At 37.1% G+C, this 14,803-nt stretch overlaps 1 long non-coding RNA gene across 1 annotated transcript; it reads left to right on the top strand.

Moving 5' to 3' along the window:
* Positions 1 to 3,363: 3,363 nt before the first annotated feature.
* LOC134282340 (uncharacterized) lies at positions 3,364 to 14,339 on the top strand. Its single transcript, XR_009995272.1, has 4 exons — positions 3,364 to 3,395; positions 12,984 to 13,109; positions 13,294 to 13,409; positions 13,784 to 14,339. It is a non-coding gene; the product is annotated as an uncharacterized LOC134282340 (long non-coding RNA).
* The last annotated feature ends 464 nt before the right edge of the window (positions 14,340 to 14,803 follow it).

The following is a 14,803-nucleotide window of genomic DNA, read 5'->3' as shown; positions in this document are numbered from 1 at the left end:
TGTCATTTCAGGTACAGGGATTCAGTGGCTAGGGAGATCACCCCCCCCCTCCGGAATTTGCAGTTATTTAGATAAGACTATTTACTGAAGAGAATAAAAATGACTTTGGACATCCTCCCTCTTAGAAAACAGGAACCCCACCATCATTGTTTTTATTATTATTTTTAATTTGCTTCTCAGGAAATCTTGGGCTGGATTTTTTTTTTTTGACTGAGGTGTGACACCCCTCCTTTCGGGAAAAAAAATCTGGATCTGCGGCTGGATATACTGAATGTCCACAACGGGAGATAACTTGACAATGTGAAATTTGTCGACTGTGGCATGCGATGATCTTTGACCCTTTTTGAACTTCAACCTAACCATTTGCATATATTTATTTTTATGCAATCTATACTAAATCATGTACTTACCGAATGCCATAGGTCCAGACAACGAATTCATGAAATATAATCCATATAATCCAATTAAAACACAACTGATTTTAACTGACCGCACTGCATCGTCAGCATACATGTGCTAAATAATTTCATTCGGCAAACCTTTGCCGATTCCGTCGCCTTCATTAGATAATTTATGAATCGGCCGAGGTGTGCCGAGTGGTGAAATCTAAAAATATGATAATGTGATGCAAACCCAATGTGAATGTAGAAAATAAGATGTTCACACGTAAAACTTTTTAGTACAAGAACAAATTTCAAACTATCATAATAAATGATATTTAACATAACTTTGCCATCTACGTCTATTTTAAAAAATGTGAGAGAGAGAGAGTGTGTGTGTGTGATGGTGGGGGGATAGGCATTGACAAATTAATCAAGTTGTACTTTCAATGGGTTTTTTTTTCTGACCAAGTACTAAAATCAGTTTGCACATTTTGATAAATTTATCAAAAATGCTTTGTACTATTAATATTTCATGACATTGAGAAAGTAAATTTTAAAAAGTTCCAAATTATTGGCAAATTATTTATCAGAATCTAATTAAGTAATTTACTTCATTAATTAAATTCTGTTATTTCAGACTGGTAATGAATTAAGTATACAAAATACATATGTGAGGCTCATAGATCATATGGTCACGTGAAAATTTTATGCTCAATTAGACGAATGCATGTACGGTGATAATTATAGAAATATTTTGACTTTTTCCTTGGAAAGTCCAATGTGAAGGAGTGTGTATTTAGAGGTAAACACCTTAGTGCGGGTATTACTGTCTCATGACAGCATCTAGTTTAAAAACTGTAATTCTACATAATGCTTAACAACGCTTAGCTTTGGGGATTTTGGCATTTTGCCAAATTGAGAAAATTACCATTTTAGGCCCTTTTTCAAAGCGATTTTTTAATGCTTTGCACACTGATTTGAAATTCAGGAAAGAGTGCATTGTATAGATGGTACATGGGTTAGTTTAAACACATTAAAATATTTATGGGACACTTAAACATTTTTTTTTTCAAAAGCTGATGAAAAATTACCCAAAATTTGCAAAATTTCCGTATTTCAAGGAACATATGCACATTTCATTAAGTTCATATAGAAAAGAAATGTTCCTTTCTATCTGTTTTGATGTCATTTACAGTAAAATTAGTCCATATCTAGGAGAAAGGTCATGTAAAAATATTCACATCCCATTTCCAAGAGCATTAATACATGTAAATATGTTCTTAGATAGGAGAACTGTGAAGACCTGCACAAAATGCCCCCCCCCCCTTTTCCGTAAAATTGTCAATTTTGAAGTACATGTAGACTAACCAGGGCATGTTTCAAGTTTCCTGAAACTATCCCCTTAGATTGAAACTAATATGAAATAAGATTTCCCCTATCCATTCTCTATTACTATGGAAACAGGAATGCAAGATTTGTTACCATGGAGACAGGAATACCAGATTTTTAACCAAAATGGCTGCGTTTAACGTAACAATATTCCCAAAACTACACTTATTTACTCTTTTATAAAACCTGTGTAATGAGCTAAATGTGAATGTGAACTAAATTTTTTTGGCATCTTAAATTTGCATCTTTATGATGTTGCAAAAATATAATGCATTTTGTAATGCTATGTCAAATAATTGCAAAACCTTGTGGCTCTTACTTTTTCAAGATTTGGTCAAACTTGAAAAATTCTGAAATGAAACTAAAACAAGCAGGACATTCATAATATTTCACTCATTTCAACTTGTTACTTTGTATAATTATTTATTTTATCCATGGGCAACTGCAAACTACAGATACTTTGAATGAAATCAAAAATTTACCCCCCCCCCCCCCTTCTGATTTTTTTCTTTTAAAACTTATGAAACACGGCTTTAAACTTGAGAAAAATTACATTGGTTTAAAAAAAAATCCCATCCTCTTGAGTAAGTTATCTTGGATTTAAACATAAATATCCAACAATGGAAAACTTTAAACATAGTGTTTGGCATATAATTAATAATTAGGTTTGCAATGGATCTTTTGTATTCTGTAAAGTCAGTTGAAACAATGCCCCCCCCCCCCCCCCCCACCATGAGACACTGTCCCCCACAAGTATCATTTTAGGGAAGTTCTTCCTTTCATTTTACTAAGTTCCTGCCAACATCTCATCACACCAACTATATCAATCTCCTTTTCTTTTTTTTTCACATGTAAATATAAATTCTGAAAACAAGAGAACTTTTCACTTTTTAAATTTTTTATATATGCAACATTTACAGTACATGTATTCTCAACTACGGTACATATCATAAGATTTACGTGACAAATTCTACTGTTTCTGCTGCTCTGAAAATCTTGTCTCTGATTTTTCAATTTTAGAGTTTTTGTTGGTCAGGCATGTACCAGTAATGACCTACATTAACATACGCAAGTAACACTGATAATTAGTTAATGAGAATTATGCTGAGTTGAGTTTTTTTCTGTGATGGGACGGTAGGTTTCTAGCAGCACTTTTCATGGTACGTAGATGTTTTTAACTAATTATTATTACAGATTGAAATTAATTATCCCCGGGGTAGTGTTGAACTTTTCACTTTTTCATTAAGGCATTTTTTCTAATTATAGACGTCACGTGGTGACGTCGTGGTGAAGTGCTTCCTGTAGTATAAGTCCCATTGAAGTCTATAGAATGCATAATGATAGCAAAAGTTTTATCCATGACTTTTCCGATTTATTAGTGTTACATATTATTAAAAAAAAAAAGTGTTAATTCGCCGAATTCTGATCCGTGTGCTGCGTTAGCAAACCCGCGCTGTTCTAAAACCACTCCAGAACCAGACAAATAGCGAATAAATGTTGATGGCAAAAACATGACAACAGGAGTTGACGGTAAAGATTGGGAATTAAGAACTATATTCGCTATGCGTAGTTTATTTCTGATGTCTGTCAAGCGATATTCGGCTAAAGTGAAAGTAGGAGTTGGTAAGTCGATTTTTTGTGTTTATTGTGAATTATGAGCCTTATCTCAGATATCTTACATAGTTCCCTGTGTCAATAATACATTTTGAGTATGGCAAAGACTGTGATCTGGTGCACATCAATTTTAAATAGGTTAGACATTATAAAGAGGATCCGAAAATTTCCACGTGGTTCTTGCAGACCACGATTAGGTAGCGGGGAACTAATAAATGTTACTTTGTTTCAAAATACTAAAAGTGTTCGTCATTGTTTCAAAATACTGTGAAGTTAAAAACAGGGTTTCAAATATTATGAGTAGAATAAATTTGGTTTCATTAATGAGCGATTAATAGTTGTGTAAGATCGGATCATCCTTCATTGAGCCTCAGTCACACAAAGTTAAATGTCCAATGACGGCTACGCGAAATGGCTCTATATAGTCAACAAATATGGTAGATCAGTTGTGTTATTTATAAATCAGAATTTTTATATATTCAAATGTTATTTCTTTTTTTGTTTTATTTTTTGTGAAGAGAGATGCACCTGGTGAAAGTATTATAATTCTTTACATAAGGGGACGACCATTTGATTCTGAGTGGAGGGGGGGGGGGGCTGGCAAATTTTTTTGAGACGGATTATTTATTTTCATGCCTGTCAAGGACAGATTGTTTATTTTCAAGATTATCGAGGACAGATTATTTATTTTATTCTTTGTCTTACGTACCTTGATCGATTGATTCTAAAAGACTAATCATTTATATACTATTCTGGAGGGGGGGGGACGTGTACAACTTCGCTCAAGCAAGAGGTCTGGGGCCGCCTTAAAGCCCCCAGTGGGTCCTGGGTGAAGCACTGGTGGAGGCCAAGGGAGGGAAATTCCCCAGAATCTCTTGGGTTTTCGGGTATTTTAAGAATAAAACCAGGACAATTATACATGTAGTGGTATTGGTTATTATGTACCAAAGTATGACATAATTAATATTGGTCATGTCATACTTTAAATGAAGGGGGTCCAGGGGTGAAACCCCCTGAAGCTCGTGGGTTGTTGTGTATTTTAAGAGTAAAACCAGGCACAATTATGTAGGAATTGGTTAGTTATGTTCCAAAGTATGACATAATTAATACTAGTCATATCATACTTTGAATGAAGGGGGCCAAGGGGGCGAAGCCCCCTGAAGCTCTTGGGTTTTTGTGTATTTTACGAGTAGAACAAGGCACAGAAATATTGGTATTGTACTAAACTATGGCAATATTAATATTATTCATATAATACTTTGAAATTTTAGGGGAGGAGTCATACACATGTATGCCTTCCTTCAATCCGCCACTGTATACTTTGTATTAATTTATTGGGAAGTATACTTCTTTGACAAGAAAATTTATCTTTTGTGGTGTTTAAGAATTGGCTTGTATTTAAAATGATTCATCATATCTACTGAGTGCACATTGCCATGCTGATCAACTGACTACAAGTATCCAGTCTGGTAATCTGATATTAAATCCTATTTGGTTCTAAAATGGCGAGCGAAGCGAGCCAAAAGAAATGCTGAATTGAAGATTCTGAGGTTAAATTGAACGTAAATGAAAAGGTATTTTCACAATATTTAAATATCATAAGTCAAGGTCAGATTATTTATTTTCTTTGCAGAGGAGGACAGATTATTTATTTTCAACATTTTCAGGGACAGATTATTTATTTCCAAAATCTGCCAGCCCCCCCCCCCCCTCTCAGAATCAAATGGTCGTCCCCTAATGATATTCACACAAGATTGTACTACATATATATATAAGTCATTTTGGACCATACTCATTCTGATTTGCAGCTAGTGTAGGCATGAAGATGTCATTGGGGAAAAGTAATTTAAATTAGATATATATAAATTGTTCCTGTCAAGTAACATGTATTTCGATTTTACCTGTTTCATGATTTTATATGTTTTTACGGGTTTTAGTGTACCCCGCATGAGTATTTTTTGGGCTATTAGTGCGCCCACTCTTTTGTGTTTTGTACATTTCCGGTTTAGCCAACGTGGTTGTTTGGCAGATGTATCGGTGCCACGATGTAAGTTTACCTTGTTTATATTTCATTTACTTGTGATTTATGAATATTAGATTATGATAAATTACTCATAGACTAGGTTATTTACTACGACATGAAATAATGTAGGATCTTTTAGCTATTATTTGTCATGATGTGTACGAATGATTGTTTACAGTGATCGTTTGGCGCCAAATTTACATTCATTGAAAGTTAGATAAAATATGCCTTATATGTATTGAATCTTTATTGGAATTGAATAGATTTGTCCAGTTAATTGCCTTTTCATATATGAACTTAAGCAATTTAACAGATTAGGCATTTATATATCAAATTCTTGTCAATTTATGAAGTCGATCGTCAGTCTATAGGTAGTTGAGTCTTAAGTCTTGTATATCAGGTGTACCTATGATTATATTCATGGTGTATTAATTAAATGTAATACTGTGTTTAAAGTCATTTTATCAGTCAATTAGTCATACAGGTATATGGTTACTAGTCAATATGCATCTGTACATTGTGTATAGAGTTCAGTATTGAGTATTGCTTGTTATGTTTACTTCATATTTGTAACTCTGTTTTCTGTATTTGTTTACAGCCTTTTACCACTTGTGTCAACGCAATAAATTTGATCTACCAGTTTCCTGGTGTTTTTGGACCTTGTTTGATTGACCGGGTTTATCTGACTGCGTCCGGGCAGTTACAGTAAAAGGATCCATCTTCCGATCATGGCTTCTAGATTACAAGTGCCGGATTCTACACGAGACTCACTTGAGGAACTCACCAGTGGTAATCTTCAGAAGAACAGGACCTTAGCTCCTTCGACATCATCACGTAGATCATCAGTCAGCTCTGTGCGTCTACAACAAAGACTAGCAGCAGAAACAGCAAAGAAACAACTGGAATTCCTGGAGGAAGAATCCAAGCTGCTTGAAGAGAAGGCCACTCATGAAGCGAACGTTATCATACAGAAAGCAAAACTGGATGCTCAGGAGAAAGGATTATCAGCGAAGAAGGAGGCCGCCATCGCTATGGCTCAACTTCAAGCTGTGGACGATGAGGAAGCTTTAGAACTTGAAAACACGAGCGTATTCAATTGTGAAGAAGCTGTACAAAGAAGAACCGAGGAGTATGTGAATGCGCTCCCTGACTCACCATTCATTCCTAGTCAGGATCAACGACCGTTGACAACAAATGGAAGTATGAACAATACTCAGTTTGTGAATAACTCTCAGTGCATAAACACTTCTCCATGTGTAGACAATGCCCATAGTGTAGACTTTGCAAAGTATCTTGTTAAGAGAGAGCTACTTACAGCAAGGCTTCACAAGTTTGACGATAAAGCAGAGCACTACATTTCTTGGAAATATACCTTTAAGAGTGTAACAGCTGAGATAGGCACTTCGCCGGCAGAAGAACTTGACTTATTACTACGCTGGACAGGAGACGAGTCGTCAAAGCAAGTTCAAAGTCTGAAAGTGGCAAACGCAGGAAGACCCGAGACAGCTCTCGACAGAGTATGGAAGCGCTTGGACAGTCGTTACGGCTCACCTGAGAAAGTTGAAGTGGCGCTCAAGAAGAAACTCAATTCTGTTTCTAGGATGACTGTGAAGGACAGAGGCAAGCTGTTTGAACTATCTGACATTCTATCTGAGATAAGGGCAGTGAAAGAGAAACCTGAATATGCGGCTCTTTTGAGCTTATATGATACTTCCATGGGAATCAACCCTACGGTCGCCAAGTTACTACCAAGTCTACAAAATAAGTGGCGGGATCGTGCTGCTAATTACAAGCGTGTTCATGGAGTGATGTTTCCTCCTTTCACATACTTTTGTGATTTCGTTCATGACATGGCAGAACTGTTTAACGATCCAAGCTTTGACTTTGATATGAATCCCAGTATTAGTAACACATATGGAACCCCGTCAAAGACAAAAGTATCAGTAGTAAAGACAGCAGTGAGTTCTGTGACCAGTGGTGACGATGGTCCAATTCCTTGTATCATACACAAAACCAACCACTCTTTGGACGAGTGCCGTGCCTTTCGACATAAGCCATTCGAGGACCGTAAAGCCTTGTTAAAACAAAATGGAATATGCTTTCGTTGCTGTGCTGCTAAGCATCTCAGAAAGAACTGTCAAGCAAAGATCCATTGTGCCGAGTGTAACGAGACTACACATTCCACAGCTATGCATGTGTTCAGAGTCCCCACACCTACAGTGAAGACAACTCAATCAGCCCCAAGACATGGTGGAGTGGTGACTCACGGCGGGGAGCAATCTCAACCCAGATCAGAAGTGTTCTCAAGCTGCACAGAGATTTGTAAAGGAGGACCTGCTAGGTCATGTGCAAAGATCGTCCTTGTGAAAATTTCTCATGTGAACGATGTGAACTCGCAGACCAGGTCTATGAAAGTTTACGCAATCATAGACGACCAGAGTAATTCATCTTTGATCCGTAGTGATGTACTAGATCACTTCAACATAAGAACTGACTCTGAAAACTATACAATCAACAGTTGTGCTGGGAAAGTAGTGACTTCAGGTAGGCGGGCAGAAGGCTTTGTGGTGACATCTTTGTGCGGTACTGAGCGATTCGTATTACCCACTCTAACAGAGTGTGATATGATACCGAATAACAGGAGTGAAATTCCGACACCTGAGGTTGCAGAAAACTATCCACACCTCAAGTGTATTGCTGACTACCTACCTGCACTGGACTCTAAAGCTAAAATTTCCTTGCTCATAGGACGTGACCTAATTTCAGCTCATTATGTTCTAGATCAGATAATTGGACGACCAGGTCAACCGTATGCACAGAGACTCAAGTTAGGATGGGTTATTATTGGGGAGACTTGTCTTGATGGTCAACATATACCTCATGACGTGAACACTATGAAAACACATACCCAGCTCAATGGACGTCCTACATCCATGGATCCTTGTGACAGTTATCTTCAGGTAGATTATACCAAGGAAACTTCTTTGTTCAGAACAACGAAGGATGATAACAAGCCGTCCATGTCGGTAGAGGATCAACGTTTTCTGGATCTCATGGACCTTGAGATGAAACGAGATCAAAATCACAACTGGGTTGCGCCTTTACCATTTAAGTACTCGAGAACTACCCTTCCAAACAACCGTAAGCAGGCAGTTGACCGAGCTCAGAACTTTGATGCATCTCTGCAGAAGGACCCAGTAAAGTGTCAACATGCCCTTGAATTCATGCAAGCTCTATTGGATGACGGACATGCAGAGAGGGCGCCTGCACTTGAACTCGACAGAGAATATTGGTACTTACCCATATTTGGAGTATACCACCCGCAAAAGAAAGATCGCATCAGAATGGTATTTGACTCATCTGCGAAATACCAAGGCATTTCCCTGAACGACGTCCTCATGACAGGACCGAATCTCATGAACAATTTGGTTGGAGTTCTACTTAGGTTTCGATTGGGGAAAATTGGAGTGATTGCTGACCTGCAACAGATGTTCTACAGTTTTCTTGTTTACCCTCCTCATAGAGACTATTTACGCTTTGTATGGTACGAGGACAATAACATAACGAAACCTTTGGTGGATTATAGAATGAAGGTGCATGTTTTTTGAAACGGACCAAGCCCAGCTGTGGCAACACTTGGTTTGAGGAAAACAGCAGATGTAGCAGAGAAAACCGCTGGAACAGATGTTAAGGATTACATCTATGAAAACTTTTATGTGGACGACGCACTTTCATCACATGGATCTGTCGAGGAGGCAATAACACTTCTAAAGAAAGCTAAATACGCACTTCAGGAAGAGGGAAACCTGCGACTTCATAAATTATGTTCCAACTCCAGTGAAGTATTAAGAGCCTTTGACAAGGAAGATCTCGCAAAAGATTTAAAGGAACTTAACTTTGAATGTGATGACCTCCCAATTCAGAGGAGCTTGGGAGTAAGTTGGAATCTGGAAAAAGACACTTTCACATTTTGCGTCACTTTAAGTCACACCAATCACAAACCACTCACAAGACGCAGTGTGCTCTCAATAATCAACGGCCTATATGACCCTATAGGATTCGCGACTCCTGTGATTATTGAGGGAAAGCTGCTGTTGCGCGAAGCCATGGCCCAACCACTTGAATGGGACCAACCCTTACCTGAGGAAATCTGCAAAAAGTTTCAGTTATGGAGGAACAGCTTAAGCTCTCTCGAACAAGTGAACATCCCTAGAACATACTCTTTAGAGTCATCACCTGACCGTGACTTATTCATTTTTACAGATGCTTCTGAACTAGCTATCGCAGCTGTGGCATATGTTGTTACCACCACTTACAACAGTCAGCGTCACTTTGGATTCGTGCTTGGGAAAGCCAAAGTTGCTCCGAAACACGGTCACACTATACCACGACTCGAGTTGTGCACCGCCTTACTAGGGACAGAAATCAGTGACATTATCAGAGATGAGCTCAGAGTGGAATTTCGTCAAGTGAGATACTTTACGGACAGTAAAGTTGTTTTAGGTTATATAGGGAACGAGACCAAGCGGTTTTACACATACGTAAGGAACCGTGTCGACAAGATAAGAAAGTCTTCAAGTCCTGACCAGTGGGGTTATATACCTACAACACAGAACCCTGCAGACGAAGCTACTAGGTCCATATCTGCTGGAAATCTGCAACAAAGTCTGTGGTTGAATGGTCCAAGAGGTTCGTTTTCTCATGAGATTGAAGACAATCAGCATGAATACTTGTTAGTAAACCCAAAGGAAGACAAAGAGGTGAGATGTATGAAAACTGATGTCAAGGACAATGTTCTAGAGGAGAATCGTCCTATGGCTGACCATTTTGAGCAGTTTTCTACATGGAAAAGCCTAACAAGAGCAATCCGCACTTTGAAAACGTTCATTCGCTTACGGACAGCAGAATCAAACCAGATTTGTGTAACATCAGAGGAGGCTGAACATGTGATTATAAGAACTATTCAGGAGCATTTCTTGTCAAAAGAAATAGTGGCTTTAAGAAATGGACTACCTCTCCACAAGTCAAGTCGTATTCTGGCCCTTTCGCCATATCTGGACGATAATGGACTTCTTCGCGTTGGTGGACGTTTGAAGGAATCAAAGTTATCAATGCTACAGACAAACCCTATTATCATACCGAAGCACCACATTTAAGTCTTGATTGTCAGACATTTTCATGAAAGGATCAGTCATCAAGGGCGTCAAATGACAGAAGCAGCAGTCAGGAGGGCAGGATTTTGGTTGATTGGTGGGCGACGGTTTGTCAACTCATGTATTCATCACTGTGTGAAATGCAGGAAACTCAGAGGCTGTCGTGAGGAACAGAAAATGGCTGACCTTCCCTTTGATCGATTAGACCCCGCACCCCCATATACATACATAGGGATAGATGTTTTTGGCCCATGGACCATTGCTACCCGCAAGACTCGTGGAGGAGAAGTAAACTCTAAGCGATGGGCACTTCTCTGTACGTGTATGGTTGTGCGTGCTGTGCACATCGAACTGCTAGAAGAAATGTCTTCTTCCTGTTTTATTAACGCATTCAGACGTTTTTGTGCAATTCGAGGAGAAGTGAAGATCATTCATTCTGATCAGGGAACAAACTTTGTCGGTTCTACTGGAGACTTGAATGCGAATGTCATCAGTGTAGATGATAGACCTATACAAGAGTACCTCTCGGAACATCGCATCAACTGGGTCTTCAACCCACCCCATGCCTCACACATGGGTGGGGCATGGGAGAGAATGATAGGAGTGGCTAGACGCATTCTCGATTCATTGCTGCTGGATGTGAAGAACCTGACACACGATGTGCTGGCAACGCTCATGGCCGAAGTCTCATCCATTATCAATGCGAGACCCCTTACACCCATGTCTTATGACCCTGAGATTCCATGTCTACTGACACCATCCTTATTACTCACCATGAAGACGGATCAAACAGTGCGGTCATTTCAGTTGGACGACTTCAACAGGAAGGACATCTTCAAGAAACAGTGGAGATGTGTGCAACACCTCGCAGATCAGTTCTGGATTCGTTGGCGGAACGAATATCTTCCGACATTACAAATTCGCAGGAAGTGGAAGCAGGAGTCAAGGAACCTCGAAGAAGGTGACGTCGTATTACTTAGCGAGAAGTCTACTTACCGCAATGAATGGCCTATTGGAATCGTCATCAAGGCGTATACGAGTTCGGATAATCGTGTCCGCAAAGTTGATGTGCGTGTTGGCAGGGACAGAAAGATCTACACCAGACCAACCAGTGACATTGTGCTGCTGCGCAGAAAGGATGATGATTGAACTTGTTATTGGTCACGATGTTGATGTGTGTTTAGATATGATGTTAAACATTGCATTGTCATTGTTCTGTATTTGATTTGAGTGATATTATTAATATCAGACGGGGAGTGTCAAGTAACATGTATTTCGATTTTACCTGTTTCATGATTTTATATGTTTTTACGGGTTTTAGTGTACCCCGCATGAGTATTTTTTGGGCTATTAGTGCGCCCACTCTTTTGTGTTTTGTACATTTCCGGTTTAGCCAACGTGGTTGTTTGGCAGATGTATCGGTGCCACGATGTAAGTTTACCTTGTTTATATTTCATTTACTTGTGATTTATGAATATTAGATTATGATAAATTACTCATAGACTAGGTTATTTACTACGACATGAAATAATGTAGGATCTTTTAGCTATTATTTGTCATGATGTGTACGAATGATTGTTTACAGTGATCGTTTGGCGCCAAATTTACATTCATTGAAAGTTAGATAAAATATGCCTTATATGTATTGAATCTTTATTGGAATTGAATAGATTTGTCCAGTTATTTGTCTTTTTCATATATGAACTTATGCGGTTTAACGGATTAGGCATTTATATATCAAAGTCTTGTCATTTTATGAAGTCGATCGTCAGTCTATAGGTAGTTGAGTCTTAAGTCTTGTATATCAGGTGTACCTATGATTATATTCATGGTGTATTAATTAAATGTAATACTGTGTTTAAAGTCATTTTATCAGTCAATTAGTCATACAGGTATATGGTTACTAGTCAATATGCATCTGTACATTGTGTATAGAGTTCAGTATTGAGTATTGCTTGTTATGTTTACTTCATATTTGTAACTCTGTTTTCTGTATTTGTTTACAGCCTTTTACCACTTGTGTCAACGCAATAAATTTGATCTACCAGTTTCCTGGTGTTTTTGGACCTTGTTTGATTGACCGGGTTTATCTGACTGCGTCCGGGCAGTTACAGTTCCTCAAATGAAAAAAGCAGCAGAATTGAACAAATATATAACTTACCAGCATTATTTTTTTAAAAAGATGAAAATTGCATATAATTCTATTCTTTAGCATCCCTGCCGAATGATGTTTGAGATACTGAAGCAAAACTATATTCTTTTAAGACCTGGGATTCACTTTCTGTAAATATATACCATTCCGTCAAAACACTGACACCCTTCAACAAAGATTAATATTATTTAACAGCTAGACTTAATTAAAAGAATTTCCTTTGGAGTTTTTTATAAAATTTTTTGTAACTATGTTTACCATGTTTACAGAACGCCTTGTTTCACTAAAAGGAACATTGCCCAGATATTTTCTCTGGACTACCAATTTCTGTACTTCATTTGATGCCTGTTTTGGAGCCCTCCCATGAACCTCCCTTGTAGGTGTTCTATAATAAGGTATGAGATGAGTTTTATATCACAATGAGATGATTCTGTAAATTTAGTATAAGAGTTTAACACAGTACAATGTACTAAGTGTAATATCAAATTAAGTAATAATCAAGCCTTATGTATAATATCATGTTATAAATCAATGTACATGTATATTGCATTGAATAACAGTAAACAACAATTGTTATAGGTAAACAGTCTGGATGAAGAAAGGTCACATCAGAGGTTATTCTTAAGTTATGAAAATCTTCAATCTCTTTTTGGAGGGACTGTTTCTGATCATCATCTTGTAGCTTACTAACACAGGTCATTATATCAGGTTTTTAAAATTCTGCTATCAAATCTTGACCTTGTCATTTAACCTTAAGATTTTGTACTGAAACTTGTTTGCCTCATTTAAGAACATTATATTATATGCTTGTCTCATTTACTTCCCAAAGAAGGATGACATGATCACCAAACACATGTATATCCAATGCAACAAACAGTTTTGACCAATATTTACAACGTGACCATAATTACTGAGGAATGTGTAACCTTTTACCATGAAATTTACTTGTCTATCGTTTAATGCTTTTTTCTTAGTCATGATGTAAAGATTTATCATTCAGTTTAATTTTCTTCTTTGATAGTGATCAACTGTATTGTTTTTTTTAGTGTTATGTTATATTATTTTACAGATTTCAAAAATAAAGTGGAAATGGTTCTAATGACAGAGGTTTTGTCCTTGTTGGTTTGTCTCAACAGTTAATCTTTTGGAAAACAGTGTTGGAGAAAATATTAGCAACATATGAAGACTCTGATCTAGTTTATTACAATGTGACTTGAAAGTTATTTCTGATGTCATGGTAGTATATACACATGTGTTGAACTTTCCGAACATCGTTGAAAAAGATCATATGATGACCATAAACAAAAAATACATACATGAACTTTCCACAAGTTTCCAATGAAGAACATTTTGGGATCTTGGTAAAGGATATTATAATAAGATTTTTAACCTAATTTATATGTGTTCTTGTTCAGTGCTTTCAAGACTGATTTAAAAACATTTTGTGCATTTAAACCAGTACTTAGAACACAGGTCTCAGATATCCTAATACTCCAGTTACATTGTTAAGATTGAAGTTTATTTATAAAATGAAATTATACCTTATATCTTTAAAGAAACTTTTAAAAAATGAGTCAAACTTGTATCTGCTGGTTAACATGTTAAAAGAAATATAATATTCTGGAAGTGATGAAGAATTAAAAAAAAGTTCATTTATCATCCTTTTGTTTTGTTCTTCTTTGTGACCTTTTTTCAATAATCAAAGACATTTTTGTATCTTAGGTCATCTTAGCAAAAGGTTCTATGGAGCTTTTCTGATCAAAGGGTCTCTTGTGTCTGTTAACTTTGTTAATCTGTCATCCCTGAAAATTAAACCCTAAAATAGGGTATCAAAGTCTTGCTTGGGAATATGTATTGAAAAAAAATTGTCCTTTAACGAGCAACAGGGTAATGATTAACTTATATTTAAATGCAAGCATTATCAAATATAAAAGATTCAAGTTGGTCTAAATCATGGGCCAGACCTAATTTTAATAATATTAGAATATTCCCTATTTATATTTTCATTTTTTTTTCTTCTTTTGGAATCAGATTTTATATAACTGGTCAATGCATATATACATACATGTGGGAAAAAAGTAAACATTGT

This window comes from Saccostrea cucullata, unplaced genomic scaffold (genome assembly GCF_032062105.1).
Source record: "Saccostrea cucullata isolate Sc308-1 unplaced genomic scaffold, CSIRO_AGI_Scuc_v1 ctg9582, whole genome shotgun sequence".
In the NCBI taxonomy this organism is placed as follows: Eukaryota; Metazoa; Mollusca; class Bivalvia; order Ostreida; family Ostreidae; genus Saccostrea; species Saccostrea cuccullata.
The sequence above is the reverse complement of the archived record's forward strand: the minus strand, read 5'-3'. Positions and strand labels throughout refer to the sequence as shown.